General features: G+C 56.4%; 1 pseudogene; it reads left to right on the top strand.

Annotated features, from left to right (window-relative positions):
* The first annotated feature begins 991 nt into the window (after window positions 1–991).
* On the top strand, window positions 992–4885 carry LOC144893962 (uncharacterized; annotated as a pseudogene).
* Window positions 4886–6564: the final 1679 nt, after the last annotated feature.

Consider the following 6564-nt stretch of genomic DNA (forward strand, 5'->3'; position numbering starts at 1 on the left):
TATAGTGAACCTAACTGGTGTCTAGTCTTTAAAAGTATAGTAAATGAAAATTTCTTTTCCGTTTATTTTTTGCAGAATAGACACACAATGCAATTTGTTTCCAGGCAAAAATGGCGGCATGTGTGGCGTCACTGATGACGTTTCGATACGATTGCCAAACTCGATAGGTATAGTTTATTCTTCCTTTTCGTTATTTCTGTTACGTATCTACATGTTATGTTTAGAATTAACTTTTTGTTCGTTATAACCAAACAATTTTAATTCTTATGTTGAAATAATTATTTTTCAGAACAAAAAAAAAAATATCCATTCAATGTTGCATAAGATATCCCACAATGCACTGAATTTGTAAAATGGCAGAATCCATTGATGAAGGCAATTTTTTGCGTTGGTGCGAAACAAAAACATATAATGTAGCGGTTACCGGACACAATTCTCTTGTACCGGCCGGTGACGTAATCAGCGGGCGGTCACTCGGATTGCATACCACGCCCCGTTGAGAGGCGTGGCTTACTGTTTGAATTTGAAAGATATATTGCCGCTCGGCGTAGCCATTTTCAGTGCATTCGTGCCGAGCTCGGAATAAACAGCTCTGTGAAAATCAGCTCGTTGTCGCGTCCATATTGTTGGAGTTTGACGTGAGAGCACAGCTCCACATTGGTGACCTCTTTTATGAACACGGCAATGGAGTCGACCGTTGCTTTGAAACTCCCTGGCTTCTGGGAATCGCACGCGGCCGTCTGGTTTGCCCAAGCGGAGTCCCAGTTCGCTCTGCGGCACATCACGGCGGACTCGCTTCCACCATGTGGTCTCCGCGCTAAACGCCGCCACCGCCTCTCGGGTCTTGAGCCTTCTACGGAGCCCGCCGACAGCCGACAAGTATGGCACACTCAAACAACTACTCCTCGGTACGTTTGACCTCACTGAGGCCGAACGCGCGCGACAGCTGCTCGATCTGCCTGAGCTCGGGGAGGCTCGACCATCCGAGCGCATGGACCACATGCTCTCCCTGCTCGGCGAACACCACCCAGATTTCCTCTTTCGCGAGCTGTTTCTCCGACAGCTACCCGAGCAGGTACGCTTAGCTTTGGCTAACTCGACAATCAAGGACCCTCGCACCCTGCCTAAGGAAGCCGACAAATTTTTCTCAGCCGGGTGGCACTTCGGAGCAGCCGCCTGGAACCCTGGTCCGGCCGAGGCAACGCCCCCGCCACGACCGGCGCTGCCACCACTGGGGCGGACCATGTGCTACTACCATGCCAGGTTCAGGCAGAAGGCCAGAACGTGTCGCCCACCGTGCACTTTCGGCGGGTCGGGAAACGACCAGGCCGGCGCTCGCTTCCTGCCATGAGCGTTGGCCATTCCGGCAACCTTTTGTTCATTACGGACACCGCGTCCGGGCGACGTTTCCTGTGTGATACGGGAGCTCAGGTGAGCGTTATACCCACCTCAGGGCAGAACAAGCAGGCCGCGCTTTGCGGCCCCGCCTTGGTCGCCGCAAATGGCTCCTCTATCTGCACCTTCGGTTCACGCAGCGTTGCACTCTGCTTTGGGGGCCAGCGTTTCGAGTGGGATTTCGTCACGGCAAACGTGCCCAAGGCTTTGTTGGGTGCGGATTTTCTTTGCGCCCATGGACTTTTGGTTGACATAAAACGTCGTCGGCTCGTCAACGCAGAGACCTTCAGCTCTCTCGCTTGTTCGTTGAGCAGCTCCGCACCAAGCTAGCCTGCGCGCTCCCGGGCGCGGACGACTTCACCCGCCTCCTCGCTGAGTCCCCGCCCTCACGCTGCCGACGTTTTCGGCCGTCGCCATCAAACATGGCGTCGAACACCACATCCCAACCACTGGTCCACCGGTCTACGCCAGGGCTCGTCACCTCGACCCTGCCAAACTCGCCGTGGCAAAGGCGGAATTTGATGCGCTGGAGCGGTTGGGCATTGTGCGGCGCTCGAACAGCGCGTGGGCCTCGCCCCTGCACATCGTACCCAAACCGGGTGGCGGATGGCGACCGTGCGGCGATTATTGCCGCCTGAACGACGCCACCACCCCCGACCGGTACCCGATACCGCATATCCAGGACTTCTCCGCCCGTTTGGCGGGGCGTGTGATCTTCTCCAAGGTCGACCTTATTCGGGGCTACCACCAGGTACCTGTCCGGCCGGCCGACGTTCCGAAGACGGCTGTAATTACACCCTTTGGCCTCTTCGAGTTCCTCCGAATGCCGTTCGGCCTTAAGAACGCGGCCCAGGCCTTCCAGTGGCTGATGGACAGTGTGCTGCGCAATCTCACCTTTCTGTTCGTCTACCTGGATGACATTCTTATCGCCAGCACTTCCCGGGCAGAGCACCTCCTTCACCTGCGCACGCTTTTTGAGTGCCTCAGCCAGCACGGCCTCATCATCAACCCGGCGAAATGCCAGTTTGGCGTGGGTGCCGTCGACTTCCTGGGACACCGCATCACGAAGCGCGGGGCCGTGCCGCTGCCGACCAAGGTGGAGGCCGTTAAATGTTTCCCGCGCCCCGGCTCCGTCAAGGCCCTGCAGGAGTTTTTGGGTATGGTAAACTTCTACCACCGCTTCGTGCCTCGCGCCGCCCAACTCATGCGCCCCCTGTACGAGGCCCTCAGGGGTAAGCCGGCCAAGCATGACATCACCTGGACCGAGGAGATGGACGAGGCATTCACGGGCGCTAAGCTGGCCCTCGCCAACGCAACCATGCTGGCACACCCGGTGCTCGACGCACCCATCGCCCTTACCACGGACGCTTCCGACTACGCGGTGGGCGCCGTACACGAGCAGTGGGTTAACGGGGCTTGGCAACCGCTGGCCTTCTTCAGCCGGCAGCTCCGCCTTAACGAGCGCAAATACAGCACGTTCGACCGCGAGCTCCTCGGCCTTTACCTGGTGGTTCGCCACTTCCGCCACCTTTTAGAGGGCCGCCCATTCACGGCGTTTGTGGACCACAAACCCCTGATCTATGCCATGGCCAAGGTCTCAGAGCCATGGTCGGCTCGTCAGCAGCGCCACCTCTCCGCCGTGTCCGAATTCACGACGGACATCGGGCACGTCGTGGGCAAGGACAATGCTGTGGCCGATTACCTCTCCCGGTCCGTCGCGGGCGCCGTCCACCTCGGCGTGGATTACGCCTCATGGCGGCCGACCAGATCTCCGACCCTGCGGTGCAAGCCCTCCGGACAGCGGACACGGGCCTGCGGTTGTCCGACGTCCCCTTCAAGGACACAGGCACGGTTCTCCTGTGCGACGTTTCCTTGGGCCAACCTCGTCCCATTGTGCCCGCTGGATGGCAAGAGCTCGTTTTTGACGCCATCCACGGCCTTTCCCACCCGGGCCGGAAAGCGTCGCAGAAGCTCGTGGCAGTGAAATTCGTCTGGCACGGGCTCCGCAAGGACGTCCGTGACTGGGCCAATGCCTGTGTCGCCTGCCAGCGTGCGAAGGTCCACCGGCACACCCAGGCCCCGTTGGCACCATTCGAAGTGCCCGTGCGGCATTTCGACCACGTCAATGTGGACCTGGTGGGACCCCTTCCCCCCCTCGCGGGGCTTCACCCATCTCCTCACGATGGTGGACAGGACCAACAGGTGGCCGGAGGCCGTCCTGCTGACATGGATGACGTCTGCCGACGTGGCGCAGGCCTTCATCGGCACCTGGGTCGCCCGTTTCGGTGCCCCCTCGGACATCTCCTCTGACAGAGGCCCACAGTTCACCTCTGAGCTTTGGGGCGCGGTCGCTCATGCCTTGGGGGTCAAACTTCCCCGCACCACGGCCTACCACCCCCAGGCCAACGGCTTGTGCGAGAGGTTTCACCGCTCAATGAAGGCCGCTCAGGGCCAGCCTCCAGGACGACAGTTGGGCTGACAGGCTCCCGTGGGTGCTCTTGGGCCTCCGGACGGCCCCTAAAGAAGACCTCCAGGCTTCTACCGCCGAGCTGGTCTATGGCCAACCACTGCGCGTGCCGGGGGAGTTCTTCCCTGACGCCACCGGCCCCTGGTCCACGGCTCGCCAACGCTCGGGCCTCCAGGAGGCCGCCAGGAGATTTGCCCCGGTGCCCACGTCTCATCATGGCTGTCCTCAACCCCATGTCCCCCCAGCGCTTCGCACAGCGGAGTTCGTTTTTGTGCGCACCGGGGACCACTCCGGCCCCCGTACGATGGGCCTTTTCGGGTCTTGAGGAGGGGCGACAAGTCGTTCGTCGTCGACATTGGCGGCAAACCGGACCATATCTCCGTGGACCGCCTCAAGCCGGCCCATTTGGACATCGACCAACCTCCACGGTTGGCCCTTCCTCCATGGCGGGGCCTTCCCCCGTCGACCAAGCCCCACACCCGACCATCCGCCGCCAAGCCGCCTCCCACCCCCACACGAATCGCCAGGGGTCGTTTCGGCCGGGTCATTAAGGCCCCCTACAAAGTGACTCTCCCTGTACAAGTGAATTCTGGGGGGGCGCATGTAGTGGTTACCGGACACAATTCTCTTGTACCGGCTGGTGACGTAATCAGCGGGCGGTCCCTTGGATTGCATACCACGCTCCGTTGAGAGGCGTGGCTTACTGTTTGAATTTGAAAGATATATTGCCGCTCGGCGTCGCCATTTTCAGTGCATTCGTGCCGAGCTCGGAATAAACAGCTCTGTGAAAATCAACTCTGTGTCACGTCCATATTGTTGGAGTTCGACTTGAGAGCACAGCTCCACAATAGTATCATTCTTAAAGAAAGTACAACACTTTCACACATTAACAAACGGACTGACAATGGAGACGAGGACATTTGCAATGTTGCAGCAGCTGCAACTTCAACATGGAGCACACAGTGTGGCACTGAAATTTGGGTTGATACAGCAACAGGTGTGTATGCCTGTGCGGATGTGTAGACAGGAAACGTGGAAGAGGCAAAAGGAGACATATTGTCGCGCGATTGCCCTCGGTTAAGACCGGGAATCGCGGATGGCCAGGACGAGCTTTATCTCCGAGGCGACGATCAATGACCGGTTTGGCTATACATGCACGGGGGGGGGGGGGGCGGGGGGGGATTAAACTTACACTAACAACACAAGATTTTGAAAAGAAAAGATAATAATAAAAGGGTTTATTTAAAACAACTATCGGGACAGGGAAACACCATGATCAAAACTAGAACCTAGGTTGGGAAAAGGTTCGCAAAAGGAAGGTCCACCCGGGAACGAAAGGCAAAGCAGAAGGGAGGTCCGGGCAGAAATGAAGCCAAAGCGAGAAGAGCAAAATGCCGGCGAGCCAGTTTTTTGTTGCTCGTGATCTGACATCAGTTCTCTTCCTCTGCCAATCATTGACTCCCTTCCTTGTGACCTTTCGCGCCTTTTCACGTCATCGGGCCCTCTGCTTAAATCGGTGCATAGCTTGTTGGTCGTTTGTTCGCGCCCTCTGCACTGATTGGCCGAGCGTCTTTGGTATCACGTCATCGTGTGGCACTTCCTTCATTTTCCCTACCCTCCAATCAGCGACCTGCCCCCAACTCGCCCTCCCCCCCCCTGTCAACCAAGAGTCGTTCTGGGCGTGGCTCGTGGCTTTTCTGTGCAATGTCTGCCTGTCATGGTGTACCACTGCACGGCCGCTGCCTGCATGTCTTTCCGGTCAGTTATTTTGTCAGTCCTTGTAAGGGGGGGGGGGGGGGTTAATTAATGTGGTGGCCTAAGGACCTATCTAAGTGTCTATAAGAGTGCGTTTCCATAAGGGACACAGGTATGTTCACAGAGGGAACGACACACAATGCAGTTAGCATATTCCCTAATTCTAGTTACCAAGCCCCGCCCCCTCGTGGTGGGGACACTGATACGCAGCTTACTCCGACATATGGGCTACAGGTCCCTGACTTACTTACATCAAGGTGGTCCTCGCTACCCATGACAGACGAAGCATGATACCTTCACAGATCTACTTAGATCTAGATATTCCCCTACCCCAAATTTATAACGCCCCCCCCTCCCCCCGGAACCATAGCCCCTGCAAGGTTCACTGCAAGCGCTTCGATTCCAGTCTTAACACTTACCGTCTCACACTTAATTAGCCTATGAAATAAAGCAGGAGGGCTGTGGGAAGTGAGCCGAAGCTACCTACCTATGCTCCTTAACATGCTAATCCCCTTAAACAATCATGCAAATATGTACAATCATTATCATTGGTCGCTCCTGTGGAGGAAGGGAAACAACAACACGCAAAAACTACTTAACCACAAACTTAACCTTAACCTTGCAAAAACTTCAAAAATTAGTAAACTCAACGAATAAACATTTGTACAACCCCAGTCTACAGACCACGTCCCTCGGTGGATGCCACATTGCCACAAGACTCAACGTTACCTGCGGGGCTATCCCAATGCACCCCAAATTTCCACGGGCCCTGTGCTGGTGTTACAGGTGAGTGACATGGCTCGGTGGATTTTGCCCACATTCATTCAACACAAATCCCATAACCATTCATTCTCATTCCAAAAATCGTCAACACTAAATCACTACCAAGCACTTATTTCACCCTTCCCTTCCCCCCTGCAGGACCATGGCATAGATGTCATATCACA

The sequence above is a fragment of the Myxine glutinosa genome, chromosome 10 (genome assembly GCF_964187855.1).
Source record: "Myxine glutinosa chromosome 10, kmMyxGlut1.1, whole genome shotgun sequence".
Lineage (NCBI taxonomy): Eukaryota > Metazoa > Chordata > Myxini > Myxiniformes > Myxinidae > Myxine > Myxine glutinosa.